The sequence below is a fragment of the Cnephaeus nilssonii genome (assembly GCF_951640355.1).
Source record: "Cnephaeus nilssonii genome assembly, chromosome: 8".
Classification (NCBI taxonomy): Eukaryota; Metazoa; Chordata; class Mammalia; order Chiroptera; family Vespertilionidae; genus Cnephaeus; species Cnephaeus nilssonii.
In genome coordinates, this window is record NC_137079.1 from 32,257,025 (window position 1) to 32,273,920 (window position 16,896).

The 16,896-nt window shown below is 40.0% G+C and overlaps 1 protein-coding gene across 1 annotated transcript in view; it reads right to left on the bottom strand.

The window, feature by feature from the left end:
* The window catches only part of MYO16 (myosin XVI), a gene marked incomplete at its 5' end in the record, with an annotated part of 447,953 nt that overhangs the window by 258,881 nt on the left and 172,176 nt on the right, over positions 1-16,896 (bottom strand). The gene's annotated exons all lie outside the window — the stretch shown is intronic.

Sequence of the window (16,896 nt, forward strand, 5' to 3'; positions counted from 1 at the left end):
AATTAGCAGAAGACATTACCCAGAACGAAGCAGAGAGAGATACAGGGATGAAAAATATAAAAGAGAAGTTAGGGGAGGAAAATAGAATGAGAGAGAACAGCATGCATCTAAAAAACGTTTCAGAAAAAGAGAAGAGGGAAAAGAAAGAAGAGGGAACATTCACCAAGATAATGGCCAATAATTTTTCAAATTGGGTAAAATAAATGCATCTGATGATTTGCAAATGCAAGTCTCCACCTGAATAAATAAAATTCATATCTAGAATCATTGTGATAAAACTAGAAATCTATACACACGAGAGCACACCCATATAATAATACTTATTTGTTCATCCATTTGATTGCACACCCCTTATGTGCCAATGCTGGTGACAGGACCTAAGTTGATTCAGTCATGGCCTCGAGTCTTAAGATACTTGCATTTGGGAGAAAAATAGCAATGCAATAAAAATATATAACTCATGAGGAATTCCACAGTAGAGATATGCACAGAATCTACTGGAGTTCAGAAGATGGAGGGGGGATTACCTCTGACTACAAAGGAAAGAGGAAGGAGTCATGGAAAGCCTCAAAGGACAGAGGTACTCAAGATGAATTTTTAGAATAAAAATGTTTCCTAGGTAGAGAGGAGAATCCATGCAAAAGAGTGTGAAGGCATGCATGCATTCATTCACTCATTCATTCCCTGGAGATGTTTGAGCACGTTCATGAGGTGCGCTGTTCCAGGAGGGCAGAAGATTTGGTGGGAATTGGTAGGAAATTAGCTTGGAAAGAAAAGTCAGAGAGATGGATAAATATTTTTTTAGGCAGACTAGAATGCCTCAGAGCAGTTTTTCCATCATGAAAACTCTGAATTTGAATCTTAAGGAATTCCAACAGATAAAACAGCCACTCAGATAGAAGAGGTCATGTTTATGTAATTATGTGTATGTGTTTTCACGGTTGGAGCCTAATGAGTCAAAAACCCTTGCTCTCGGAGCTGCATCTTATTTGTGAATGTTTTTATTGGGTCATCCTCATTTACAGATATTTCATCTTTTAGCAGCATCGTTAAAAGAACTACTTCCATTTTCTTTCTATGTAAGTGGTTACGGCTGGTATATATGTGTTCTTTTTACGTGTACATATGTTTGTTTTGAACCCAAAAGTTCACTAAATTACACTATTAGAGAGAATACTTTGCATTAATTTATTGGATTTTCTATGTGGACAATCATATTATCTATAAAGGATGGTAACTTTGTCTTACCCTTCTTTTACTAATTTGCTTGTACTAATTTGAATTGCTTTTTATATTCTTCTCTTATCATAATGATTCCAACTTTAGAATCAACACTAAAAAGAGCCTGGAACTATTTCACAACTAAATATGATGTCTTCTGAAAGACTCCTTTTACTTCTAATTTAAAAAAAAGATTTGGAAGTTGGCTGTTTTGTGTTTTGGCACCTTTTAAAATGATCGATTGATTTTTCTCTTTTTACTTATTGATGTGATGTATACTAATATTTAAATTTCCTAATATTGATCATCTTTTAATGGACTGCTAGATTCAATTTGCTAATATTTTATTTATGCCTCTATATCTACAAGTCAGATAATTGCCTATTCTTTATTTTATTACTATATCTTTTGATGTGTTGCTAGCACAGACATACTGAAATTTTAATTAAATTTTTTTAATATCAGAAATGTTTCAAGTTTTAAAAGAGGAACATAGAGACAGCCAATGCATCATTTTCCAGAAATATGAAAATAGCAATATTGTGATACATTTACTTTAGACCTTTATTGTTTACAAATAAATTTCACAGATAAAATTAACATTTCCATCTACACATTCTTTTCTTTTCTTATCGGATTAAATTAGTATGATCAAATTTGTATATATCAGTTTAGTTTATATTTAAATGAAATTAAGTTACATATAAGTACCTATAAAGTACATAATTAATGTTGTGTGTACTTAAAATTATATAAATAGTAGTTAGATTGCATGTATAATTCAGAAAAAGTGTTTTGTTAACTCAACTTTAGCTTTTAAAATCTATTCTTAACAGATACACTTTAGGTTCACTTATTTAAATTGTTTTAAAATACCACCACTCCAGTCTGAGTAACGTATTCATTTCCTTAAATATAGTCATTTATTGTCTTTTCCACTTAATTGTATGTTTAAAGAATATGTCAGTGAAAACCATGTACATATTTATTTATGCACATTGGGGATTTTTCTAAGTCAGAGTTTCTTGACCTCAGGACCGTGACTATTTGGAGTCAGATAATTCTTTGCTGTGAGGCCATCCTATGGAATGTGGGGTATTGGGCAGCACCCTCTGCCCCTGCTCACTAGATGTCAGTAACACCCCCTTCCCCGAGTTGTGAGGACCACAAATGTGTACAGATATTACAAAAAGCCCCCTGTGGAGTAATAATGACCTATGATGATAGGTTATGCATATGCCCACCTTTTAAAATATTTTTTATTATTTACTGATTTTAGAAAGAGAGGGGGAGAGAGAGAGAGAGAGAGAGAGAGAGAGAGAGAGAGAGAGAGAGAATGAGATTTGTTGTTCTACTTATTTATGCATTCATTAGTTGCTTCCTCTTGTGCCCTGACTGGAGATTGAACCTGCAACCTTGGCATATCAGGATGATGCTCTAACCAACTGAGCTTCCTGACCAGGGCCACATGTCTATCTTCACTAAATATTACCAAATTGTTCGTCAAATTGTTTGTACTAATTTGAATGCTCAGCAGTGTGTAGGTGCCCAGCTCTTCCTATTTTCTGATTTCTGTTATTGTTGCAAATGTCATTGCGAAATGTTATCTAATTATTTTTTCAATTTGCATTTCCTTGATTACTTGTGAGAACATGCTTCTTTTCATATATTTTTTGGAACTCTGGGGTTTATCCTCTGTATATGGCTGCCTTCTTAACAAAAGGAACAAAGGATTTTCTTCATGCTTTAATTTTTGCAATGGCTTAAACAATTCTCTGTTGTTTGAAGGTTTCAAAGTATATTCTTTGGAATTTCCTGGGCATGGCTCATTTTGTGGGTGGAAACAGCCTGGGTTCCCTCTAGACATTCATCTAATTTGATCTCTTATTTCTTTTAGAGTCAATTTCAGATTTGCACAAAAGATTTTTATTTATGTAGCAACACTACCTATTAGGTTATACTCTTTGTCCATATTGCCAATGATAACTATTTAGTTTTTTAGTGATTTTTGTGTGTTTGTCTTTGATTCTTTATTAAGTTTGTAATTTTATTGCATTGTGAAAAGAATATATGCTGTGCAATTTCTGATTTTTGCAATGTATAAGACTTTACTCTCTGGTTAAAACATAAGGCTCAATTTTTAAGTAAGTATATCATAAGCATCAAAAAATATGGTATTGATATAAAAAACTGTCATTTGATAATATACTTTGTTCACTATTTTACTTTAGGCAATTTAGGTTAAAAAATAAGTACATCTTTGGTCCACTTCTTTTCTATGAATTTTTATTTTACATTACTGCTGTTTGTGTATTCCCTCACATAAATTTTAAATCTACACAATTTGTCCACATCCACTCCTTTTGCCTAACAAACTTCTCCATTCTTCCTTTCAATTATTCATGTTTAGTTGTTTATATACATCATGTCATTCTTATATGTTAACATCCACTCAACTTACCCAAATGCAAAAATTTCCATATTTCTAGGTAAGTGACACACTGCTGATCAGATATAAAACACTTGGGACTACATATATTAATAACATATTATGATCGATAAGAATATTTTATATGTAATAATATGTTTTATATCACATCTATGTAGAAAATTATATGTAGCATACCTGATATATTTATGTCATGATATATGTACATTATTAATAATTATTTATATTAATGCATTTATTGACATAATATATGATGAAATGTCTGGCACTTGCATAGGCCTTTCTACCCTTCATCCTCAGAGCCTTCCTCACCTCCGGCTGGCCCCACGCTCTCTCCACTTCCTTCCTGAAGGCCTCAGGAATTTATCCCAGTTTCCTCTCTTTTTCAAGCTTCTCCCATCTCTCTAACCTTCACATTCCTCCCCTCTAAGGCTGGGGAGAGAGGAAAGCCTGGAAGGCAAGCACACAGATGCCTCTTTAAAAGAGGTGTTGCTGACAACTGAACTGAGCAACATAGACTGGGGATTGGAGTAGGGACTTCAAAATGAGAGATTCAGGAAGAGAGAAAGTTCTAGAACTCACACAGAGACGTTTCCATCAGAGCCCTGCCTAAGCAGTTCCTGGCAACTTTACTGAAAATGTGTCTGGCAACACGGGGGCAAGATGGTGCAGCAGGGAGAGTGTGCGAGCTCGGGCTCTGGGTGTGACTGACGTCCTGGCTTAGGACATCCCAGAGCTTCCATTTCTCTATCTTTTGTCCATTCTCGGTAGAGATGGCAGGAAAGGCCTGCCTTGTGAGGTTGTTGTTGTGAGAATGGAATTTGGTTTGCATTTCCGTAAAGTGACCAACACTTCCCTGCCATGACAATGTCATGTCCGCCCTTTACGTTTGTTTTCACACAGCGGGATATCTGACTTTACCTTTCTCAAAGCACGATCTGCAAAATTTTGGAAATCTGGTAAAATATAAACACATTTCCAGGTCAGGTGGTCTTATTTGATCATAAATTCAACAAAATAAATTTGATGTGGATTTCACAGGTAACCTCTGGAAGGTGGGCACCTGCGGAACCACAGCTCCTGATTTACCTGAGATAGTGGTTCTCATTTGAGCGCACTGGCGTCCCGTGGTGGCGAGGCTAATGCCCAGGCTGCGCCCTACACCGCTTATAGCAGCATCTCCGGGAAGTGGCAGGCATCAGTTGGTTTCACCCTCCCCAAGGGATGTTAGAAATCACTCTTGCTCTTGTGTGGGGGAAGACATAAGGGAGAAGAGATGCTAAAGTGAAAATATAATTCATTATTTACTACTCCTCACTTAGGACAACCATTGGCGTTTGGACACAACACACTCATTTTCCCTGGGTGTCCTTTAGTTGGGTTATATCTCCATCTGGGGCATTCTCTTTATTTGGTGAATGCTTGCTCCTCCGATCACTAGGGCATCACGCTGTCTGAGATGTGTTTCTTGGCTGAGGTCCACAGGTGGCTCTCACTCATCTATTTACAGGTCTCTTTCACACTAGGACTCTGGAAAGTCAGCCACAGGTTATTTTACATCTTAGTAGTCTTAGCCCCCAACAAAGCACCTGTAACCTAAAAAGAACTACAATCTGAAATAAGTTATTTCTGTAGTATGTTATATTTTTATATTATTTAGCACCAGCAATTCAAAAGGTGAACTGATTATGAATTGGATGCAATTAATTAGCATTTGTCAGTGTGAAGGACGTAGTCTTCAGGTAAGGAAAGAGCCGATCTGGAGTGAGCCCACGACTGGCGAGTATTCATTTGTGGCATTGCTCATATTTCTCTCTAAAAATTGCATTAGAAAACACCACTCCTGTTTCTCTTCTATGGACCGTTAGATTCAGCAGTTTTTGCTTCTCTCCGTGACCCGTGACTTCACCCACTATAGCCACACTGTGTCCATCTCTCTGCTCAAGGCCTCTACTTCATATTCCTCCCACAGCCTGGGCACAAAGCATCCTGTAGTGCTCCCTGGAACCCCTTTGTGGGATGTTCGGGACATTTCTCACACTGTGGCATTGATGGCTACATGCAGATTGCTTAGATTTTGAACACTTTGAGCCACCTCACCGAAGTGACCGTCTCTTATTTTTGCATCCCCAGAAAAGACCACTGTTTCTAGGATGCAGTAGATAATAGCAACTTTTGAAGTGGTGAGAGAAACATTAGTGAAGATATGTGTCCCCTTGAATTGGTTTCCTGCAGCCTCTTTGATGGCTGGTCTTCTAGATTGCTTTCTTCTCTGCTTAGCATGCTGTCAGAACCCCTCCATCCATTTCATGTTGCAAGAGCTATGTGAGCATGTGATGCTTGAGTGGAGGCCAGGGTGGTAAGAAGGAGGACTGGAGGATGAGCCCTCTGAGCAGGTGTCTTGCTTGAGTGGTGGGTGTCAGAGCAAGGGCGTGAACCAGAAGCCCATGAACAAAGCCAGAGATGGAAGTCTGTTCTGTGCTCCAGGTGAAAATGCTGGAGGCTTTAAGGGGGATGAGCAGTGATTAAAACTGACTTCTACGTTAGAAAGAGCACCTTTACTACAGAGTGGGTTGTGGCTATTGGGGGGGGGCCGTCAGTGTTAGGAAGCCCAAAAGAAAGGCTTGAATAATAGAGGTAAGCGATGATGGTAGACAATCATGGGGCTGTGCAGGGACGTGGGGAGAGATAACCAGGTGTGCTGTATATGTAGGAGGCCTAGCCAACAGGACTTGCCAATGGTCTGGGAAAGAGAGTTAAGGATAACATGTTAGGTTTTGGTCTGAGTCCAGACGCATTTATTGAAGCAGGGAAGACTTGGTGAGTCAAACATCTTAAAAGATGCTACAGGAAAGCTAGTACTAACCACAGTGATGCCATTTCAGGATAATTCATCAATAGTCTTTTAAACTCTGGGATGCCTGTAGCTGATGCTCAGATCACTGTGCAAAATGATACTGTTTACTTAATTCTGAACAACACAATGGCTGGAGAACACAGGAACCAATGAACACAAGCCACTTGGATGGAAAGACAAGTGCAAGCCTTTGTAGGCTCAAAATAAGTTTCCTTGGACCCCATGAAATAGTTGAGAAAAGAGATGTCACATTCAGAGCAACAAAATTCATAAATCACTTATTGGTTGATATGAATTAATATGAAAAAATAAGCTAAATAACTAAGGGAATGACAAACATCTTAAAATAGACTTGAGGAGCTGAACAAAGTCCTCTGGCCTTCATCTACAGCAGAAGGTGTGAAAACATAAGCGTGTTGGCATGCTACGCCATGTTCTTGAAGAGAGCCTACCGACACACAACAATACAATTCCCACTGACTGCATTTGTGTGACATGGCAATGACCGAGCTCTGTGATACAGAGCTCTAAAGCAATGGGAAAATGCAGCACTTAAAACTCCGTACGTGAAGTAAGTTTGAGAATAATACACTACTAACTCTGATTCCAGGTGATTCCGATAAGATTACAACTGACTTGAATAAAGACAATTTCTTTCTATTGAAGTTCAAGCATCATCGACCCTTCAGACCACAGGGGGTGAGAGTGACTCTTTGAAGCACTTTATTAGTAATGATCATTCAGCAGTTTGCACTTGCCAAGAGGAAGGTATTTGTGGAGCAGAGGGTGGAAGCACAATTAATGACTTTTCCCATGACTCAGAAACGTGTGGGCTGGGCTCTGCGGTGTTTTTGGAGCTCTGTTTAGATTCATGTGACTGGAAGGAGTCACATAATGAAGGAGACAAACTCCACTAGCTTATAGCATCTTAGACTCGACTTGCATGGCTATGAAATCTCATGACACATCTTATCTGTGGTGTCCGGCTGGACAGGTTGATGGAGCCAAGCATCCTATCTGAATGAATTTTTAATATATATATAAACAGAGATTAGTTGGTATATTTTAACATACAGTTTTGACTCTATGACCCTACACTGATGGTAAAAGGAACCTTTCTTCCTTCAAGGTTCCGTAGGAAGTTTCATAGAGCTGAAAGAGCTCACTAGCAAAAGAGATGTCAGTGTCAAACAGACAAAACTAACAAATATGAAAACAAAACCCCTCAGTAGTGCTGGAAAGCCCCAGGTTAGAGTGAATAATAACCTAAACATGAAAAGTCATTTCCATTATTTTTTAAAAATCATTTATCTTAAGCAAAAGCAATACTTGGGGGGATAAGAATAAGACATTCTCAATGACATTAGGTAAACCGATACTTTCATATATTCCACAATCAACATGTATTTACTCAGAACCTATTCTGTGCCAAGAATTATTCCAGCCACTTTCAACTAATCAATGATTCAGACAAACATCCACACCCTAGTGGAGCTTACAGTCATGTAGGGGCAGAGACAAGGCACAGAAAGTATCATAAAAGAGTAAATTATAGAGCATGTCTAGGTGCTGAGTGCTATGAAGAAAAGCAGGCAGGGCATGTAAAAGAGCTTAGGAGGACAGGGTTCGATTCAGGTGGCAGTTCTATCAGGGGCTCACTGAGAAGAGGAGAAGTCAGAAAAATCTTGAAGAAATAAGGAAAGCAGCCAATGTGGCATCTGGAGGAAGGACATTCCAGGAAGAGGGACCAGTTAGAGAAAATCTAGGGTGAGAATATGCCCGGGGAGCTCAAGGCATGATGAGGAGGCCAGGGTTTCTAGTGGGGGCCACAGGGAGACTGGGAAGAAGGTTTACACTGAGAGGGACACGATCATACAGAGCCTTGGAAGCCACTGGTGGGTCTCAGAGAAATAAGGAAAGAAGGTGGCATCAGCAGAAGAGTACTTCAAAGAATAGTTCTGTTGACTATTAGCTTGAGGGTTGGTTCCTTATGGAGGACAAGGGTGACCTGTGAAGATAAATGCCATCATCCCAGAAAGGCACATGGGTGAGTCACCCTGGGTGGCGGCAGCAGAGAGTGAGAAGTAGAACCAACTTCATGAGTTGACTGTGGTTGTGAAAAGAAAGGTGTCCATGACATTCCATGGGATTTTAGTCTGGGGTTCTGGAAGCCTGGAGTGGCCAGCCGAGGATAGAGCAGGTTTGGGTAGGGTTGGGAGTTCATCAGACTGGGACATGTTCAGTTAGAGATTTCTGTTAGATGGCCAAGTGCTTATAAGGCCATAAATATATCTTCATATAAGAATCGGATTCATGTATTAGCTCCAGCACTCAAATGTTCTACTGAGTTAATTCCTCTTGAGGCAACCAAGGCCGTAAATGATGGTGGGAGACGTGAGATGCTGTGAGGAAGCTTCATAGAGCCCAGAGTTCAATAACAAAAGACATGCGGGTGTCAGAACAGACAAAGCTAACAAATGAAATGTAACCCCTTGTGTACCAATGCCCAGACCTAGGCTCTGAGATCAGAGCATGCACATACGGGCTGGCTAAGGAAGATCTGGTGTAGGAGGAATCCAGGTGAAATATAAAGTGTCTGCGTGTGCATCGATGATGAGGTGAGTGGGAAGTCTGGTGTGGCAGAATCCCACAAGCAACCAAAACATAAAGGAGGCTAAAGTGCTGGGCCTGATTTCTGAGAACTCTGAATCTGCAAGAAAGAGTGAGAATTCAGAAGACAGAGGGGAAGGGACACTTGTGGGGAGAAGACTCATTTATTTGGGGAAGTTAAAGTGATGAGGCTGAGGACCCAGGTGAGGTCTACTGAGTAGGGCCAGAGGTCAAGTTTCTCTTTCCTGGGCCACCCTCCATGTCCAAGCAGCATCACTTTGGAAATGAGACCCCATAACCCTCAGGAATCCCCCTAATGAAGATCCCTCTCTGCCTCAATCCTCCGCATTAGCTGCAACAGACCCATTCCTCTGAAATAGTTCTCCTAGAGTCAGAGACTGTGAGCCCCGGGAACCCAGTAGCCACGCTGTCCTCACTGTGTTCCTGTAACTCTTCACTCTTTCCGCCTCTGACTCTCCCAGTATTCTGTGGCCAACAAGCATCCTCGCAGCTGAGGACCCAGTACCAGGACAGGAGACCAGCCACTGTGGTCTGTGCCCTCGGGGGCTCCAGCCTGTCCAAGTATGGCAGTCCTTTTGTGGCTCCTTTTCAAATATGTCCACACAATGTTTCACCTGCTACTGAGAAATCAGAGTTTGAGAGGCAGAACCGCGATGTGTTTCAGAAAGCTCTGGAGGAGGCTGTGGCTCATCTGCTCTTGGCAAGTGACTGTGGATGATTCCCTTTCCTGTGTCAGGCTGGGCTGTGGACACAGTGAGATGATGTCTGTCAAGTTCTTAGCTCAGCTCCCTTCATTAACCCAGGGCTGAACAAATGTCAGTTATTATGATTTTAATTATACTGCCCGCGTGTGTTCAGATTGGGCTGTGGATTTACAAGAACAGAAATAGCTTCAAAGTGCTCATTCTTATCACTGTATAAACTGTAATTGTAGAGTTGTGTGCACACACATAAACACACACATTTTATCATAGGATCCTACATAAATATCCACGTCACGTTATCAGTTTCCAAACTCACCCTGAAAAATCCACATGTGTGTCTGCTTTGAACCTGACTGAATCCATTTGAAGAGATAGATGATCAGTGACCAATCATGCATTTCAAAATCCTATGGAGATCATCATGTCTTGTGATTAAATAGGTGCAGGTTTTCTAGACTTACAGGAAATCTGTATTTTTTTTTTACTCTAGCTGGTGCAGATAAACAAAGCATTTGAAGCATCTGAATTGATTTTCTTTCCCCCCGGGAAAAATGTGAGACAGGAAGTTTTCCAGAAGTGCTCATCCTCTGCCTAAGGTTGTACTTTTCTTTGAATCTCAGTAACAACACTCGATTCTTGTTCTGTAAGAAGAAGCGCAGAGAAGCTGAGCCAGGGGGCCAATGAGAGACCAGTCCGAGACTTCTCAGGACATCTGCACCACCTGCTGCCTATCACCCGGGCCATTGTCCTTTCCATATCTACTCTCAATCGCTCTTACTTCATCAAAAAGGCTATGTTGATTTTAGCCAAAAAAATCCAACTAAATTTAAATAACTGAAATAAGTAATTCATCACAATAACATGAGAATCAAAGTTCAGACTAGATATACAACAGAAGTTCAGCAATGTCCCTGGGCAGAGCTGTGCTGAGGTGGCAGCATAAACTGGGAGAAAGACTGCCCCAGATTCCAATTCTTCTACGTCAAGCCTGTCAAACTTGCAGCCCTCAGGCCGCAAGCCTCATTTATTTAGCCTGAGTTAGCCTTTGAGTTTGACATGCTTGTTCTGCGTGAACTAAAATTGTGATGTGAACCCATAATCTTTTGCATTAGCAGCTATTACTTCAGTATTTTCACACGGTTTCATTGGGAAAGGGCCTGCTATAACAATGGTCGACAACACTAACTGGTCCTTCTGTAGCACTCGCTGGGGCCCATGCTTCTCTAAGGGTTCACATGGCAGCTCACGTGGTCCTCACTCATCACTGTGCTGTGAGGTTGGCCCTGCTTCACCAAGGAGCAAAGGGAGGCACAGAGAGGTTGCACAATTTTCCCAAATTACCCAGACAGCGTGAGGAGTGTCCTGATCTAAACTGTGCACCTTTAGATAATGAGTACACTGTGTTTAGCTGTTCACATGTATTTATCATTGAATTTTCATGAAATTCAAAAGTCACCCCATACTGAGGATATAATCCTCCCAGATGCCCTCAAGTGCAGGACTTGACTTTATAGGCTACGCAGGCCCCGTTTTGCGAACAGCAATTCATATATGTGGATTTTGGCAATGTGGTTATGGCCATTGGAGAACAGCATCTTATGTTCCCCTGTGCCATGTCTATCCTATACTTCCTGTGAAGTGCAAAGGAAACGTGGGGGCCCGCTAAGGAAAGTGCATATGGAAAGCACCGATAATAGATATGTTTGTGTTACATTCAAGAAAAAAGAGGAATGGCCACTGAGTCAGTAAGAGGACAGTCAGGCTGGAGCAGATGTGAGCTGGGACAATGGGTCATGGCTCACCCAGGCTCCGAGGGTGACACCAATGACAGGACTGTCACAGGGAGATGGTCACTCCACTCTTGACCCAGAGGAAGGCTCGGTGAACACAGTAGTGTGGGGCTACCAAGTGCAAGGGGAGGAAGAGGCTGGCAAGTGGGGCTGGGAGAGAAAAGGAAATGTTAGCAAGAGCCTTGGCAAGACACACAAGAGTGGACATGACTGGTAGAAGGTTGCACCCAAGTGTGGGATATTGTTTGCTCTATAGCCACAGGAGACAAATTCTCAAACACACACACACACACACACACACACACACACACACACACACTCAGACACTCATGCACACACACACACACACTCACACTCATGCACACACACACACACACATACTCATGGAGCTGGGATCAAGTACCTCTAAAATGGAAGTGAAGTCACCAAACACTTGAGAAGACTGTGGCCTTTCTCCAAGAGCCACACCTCCATTTACAAAAGACAGCACCACCACTGGCAAAGGATTGCTCTCTAAATCCATGCCTGTGTAGTGTCTCGATGCAGTTATTCATAATGTACAATACAATGAAATATTTCTTATTTATAAAGAAGAAGCAATTTCAAAGGTAGAGAGACAGAGGGACAACAGCGACCAAGGAAGACACGGAGAGATTAAGAGGAAGGACGGGAGAGAGTGTGTTGAAGTGGACGGGTCCTGCTGAGACAGGGAAGCACATGTGGAGATCACTGTCAGTGAGCATTTGCCTTGTGGTCCTGGGCAGGATGTGTCTTCACTTTGAAACATAACTACTTCCATGCTTTCAGACCCACATAAACTAGATTATGCAAGCCACAGCCCTTATCCTAGACTTTTGGAGACAAATACGCTCTGTTATTCAGAAATTTGGAGGGTTTTGAAAATTAGGGTAATGTTTATATCCCGTGGGGCTGGGCAGTATCCCCTAATGAAGCTTTTTTATTCTGGGAAAAACATATGGATATTCTCAATAACTGAGATATATAAATATTATAAAATACTCATATCAATTCAGGTCTATATTTGCCCCAAATGAATTTAGGTTGTGTTACTTTTTTAAAAAAATCATATATGAGTTAAAAATTGGTTTTCAGAACATTTTGAATTTGGGATGTTCAATTGGTGCTTTAAATTCATAAAGATTCACTCATATAAACCTAAAAATGTGTTATTATATCTACTTGACTGACTGAGAAAGCAATACTCAGCATTTCACTCTCCCTTGAGTGACTTTCTATTTTCCTAACTGAAGGCAGACATGCTGCTTGACCATCTAGTGCATGTAATTCAAGAATGGAAGGAAGTACAAAAGCCACCGACCCTGACTCCTTCCTGTTGACTTTTCACACGTGAAATTTACCTATCCATTGACCGAGATGATCCCACCCTTTCCATATTTTCAGTATTATAACCTCCAGCTCTTGTGGTTTCAAATAAAGAAACGACCCGAAATGGATTATGGTAGAGATGACAACTCCAGAATGTGCTAAGTCACTTTTGCTTAACCAATTTTAAATTTCATTAAGCACAGTTGTTGACCTTGTGTTGTCCCTTCCATTTTCTTTAAAAAAAATAGCATTGACACAGAATGCAAAGGCAGTGGCTGCTGTTTTCTGGGTAACAACACTGCTGCAGAGCAATGCAGGGTTGAGGTTAAGAGTCAGCAGGACCTGGATTCAAACCTGGCTCCCGGGTGACCTCTCCATCCTCGCGTCCTGGTCTATCTGATGCAGACTTGGGGCTGCAGCCTCTGCTTAGCTACAAGCGAGGATTCAACCAGACACAAGCGATGAGCACTAGGACAGCATCTGGCTTATGCTAAGTGCTCCCTAAGTTATATATCTTAAATTGTGATCATCATTTAAATAACTAATAGAGTCAGTTAGACATAGATGATAATACCTCCTGTCTCAAACCTTTGTCTTCAAGCTGTGCTTGTCTAAAATGTGTGGCCAGTCAACTCTGTTATTATATCACAAAATCATGAAGAAGCATCCTCAAATAATATTTAAGTTTACCCGTATCTTTTTTTAAAAAAAAATTATGTGACACTTCCTCAGGTTAAGTTCCATGTGAATAAGAAACCCTCAGCCAAAAATGAACTTTCGCTGAGAGTTCATGGCTGCAGCACACTGTGACAGGTGTACTCCCGGGCAGCAGTCACATGTTCAAGTGCTTAGTGAGTCAGAGTTTCCTTTCACGAGCACACAAGGTTAGAAACAGGTCACACGCTCTGAGTCAAACGATTGCTCGCTCTGAGTGTATAATTCAAAATCTGACCTTTGCTGAAATGTTATTATGTCATTCCCATCATTTCAATATGAAGGGAGATTAGGAATAACTTCTTCAGATTCTGGAGCCCAACTGTTCTGGGACTAAACCCATAAAAGCTGTTTAAAGGAGGCTGAAGATAAGCAATTCATTACTATTTATAACTTTCTTTAAAGCTCAATTCCCACAAACATAAACTACATTTATTCCTCAGATGTAATGTTATTATTTCATACAAAAATTGAAATAGAATGTGAAATACATGTAAAAAGCCATGTAAAACAGAAGTAAATCACAGGAAGAATCATAAATAAAACAGAAACCATTAGAAATGAGCTTTCATTTTTCCTCCCTTTGCTTCTGTCTGACTTTGTGGGGAGTTCACCATCTAGTGGAAATTCTCAATAAGTGCAATCTTATTGCCACGGCTCAATGTTAGACACCTAGAGACTTTCCCCTCTGGTTTTAACAATCTGTATAGAAAGATTCCATGCATAGTATTTAGATTTTGTGTGCAAGCAGTTAAGCTATAGGAGCTGATGCCTATACCTGTACCATCTATATTCTAGAATTGAACAGTGTTTTCTGCTTTTTCCAGATATTGTCCCAATTTTTACAAGCAGAATAGTATTTTTAGGTGCAATAGCACAGAAGTAAACTCCATAAATTTTCATGTCATACTTTGAAAAGTTTTACTTTCAAACACAGACTCAAAGTTACAAAACCTCCAGCTTTAATTAGAAAGCATCAATTAAAACAATGTTGATTTTTTTCTCCTCTGGAGTTCTAATCACATAAAAACATGGGATAAATGAGTAGTATCTTCAGATCACAGTTACTGTTACATGTTTCTTTCATGGAGGTAATGAGTTTATTTTAATAAATAAGAGAAAAGATGCATTTGAAGAAAGCGAACTTTCAATTTTTGTACTGTTTAAGACTCAAGATAGAGTAACAAAATTTCATGACAAGATGCACTGTGGAATGAGTACTGAGTAAGCAAAGGACTTGCAGATGGTAATGTAGGGGCTGGTTGGTTCTATTTAATATATATGTCGACACCTTTTTAAAGAAAATAGGATAAGTAGATGTGATATGGATAGCACTCAATAATAGTGTTTATATATACACACATGTGTAGGTATTTAGACGTATATGTGTGGATATATATATATATATATATATATATATATATATCATGATATACTTACCTTTGTGTACTGTTTTAAGACTCAGGAGGATCATCAATTTGTGAAAGGTTAGAAAGGTAGCAAGTTTACATTTATACTGTGAACAAGCCAAACAATTTCCCAAATTATGGTACTTCATATACATAATTACTAAATAAAAGATGAGACCTCAGGTCAAACTCCTCAAATGAACGTTAGTAGCACTGAATGGTGAGAAGATACACCAATAGTGTAACTGTGAGAAGACCCACTTGACATAAAACACACAAATACTGTAATAGGCAGAGTATTATAATTTGCAAAATAACTTGCTTTCTTATTAAATAATAATTTGTCTCTGGAATTCTCATTGTTCAAATGTTCCAACTGATACTTTTATGAATCTGGAGTGGCAGTGCATACTTGTATTGAGGAATGTTGTTTTGTGCCCATTAGACATGTATAATACATTTTAATAAAATAACCTCTTTGTTCAAGGGAATTGAATTATTCATTATTTTGCCAAGTTCTTTCCTGTTGGAGCTTCTCACAAAGCAACCCCTGACTGTTTGACTTTCTAAATAGCCTAAGTGATTCCAAACTCTCTTTTTGCAAAGAGAAATGGATGTTAGAACTGGCGCTCAATAAAGAGATGCTTGTTTTCTCCCACACATTCACATCCTTCAAAAGACTGGTCCAAACCACAGGCCAAGAAGTTAAATGGTTTCTTTGAATGGCAGATTAGATTGCTGCCTTTTTTTCTTCAGCGCTGTATGTCCATACCGCCAAGCACACACCCGTGCACGCGCACACACATAAACACACCAGTCACACACTCTAAACTGGTGATCTGCTCTAAGCTTTGAGTTTTGCTTTTAAGAAAGATCGGGAACGCAGGAACCCCTGACTTTTCTTCCTCACAGCCTACCCCTGGGCAGCTAAACAGTGGTTCCCCATCTGAGGATTTTCCTCCCGGGGACATGTCCCATTAGAGACAGAGTAGAAATAACAAAAGTTGATTCCAGGTAAGAGGCTTTTTCCATACTGCTGCTGTAGAATATATTCATTTCAGCACAAGCCTACTTGAGACCTGGATGTGATTTCCTCTTTTATGAAGAGAGGGAATTAGATAAAGACATTTCTAATGCCCTAGGGCCTTAGAATCTCTTTTTTTTTTTTTTTACAAGTCATTAAACTTTGGGATATTATGCTTCATTATTAGCATTTTCTTTTTCTTCTAAATCTCTGTTGTTTGGGGAGACAGTATACCCCCAAAGAGTCTATTGCTTTAAATAGAATACAATTTTGACAAGGACTTACCTTCTGGACTTCTTTTCTTCTACTCGCAGTGACAAACTATATCTACACTGCTGGATGTAATATGTGTGATTACATCTGTGTAATATGTGTGAAGCTGAATGAGTGTGATTAACAGTGTCATGGTGAATTAGGATACAGCACATTCATTCTCTCCCCCTGGCTTGATGTCTCACCATCATTCAACCCACAGCAATGACCGAGGTAGACTTTGTACCATAGCTCTTCCATCCAGTTCTAGGAGCTCAGCCCCATCACCCTGAAAAATCCCTCTCACTCCAGCTTGCACTTGGCATCTCCATTTTACTGACTACTCAACGTCTTCACCTTCAAATCTCAAAAACAGCACAACTAGTCCTCAGGCCCTGCTTCTCCTCCTTGGGCATTCTTTAAGTTTTCTCATAGGACTTCTCACAAAATTATGAAAACTCACACTTTTCGTCTCAAACCCACAAACAAATTTCCTAC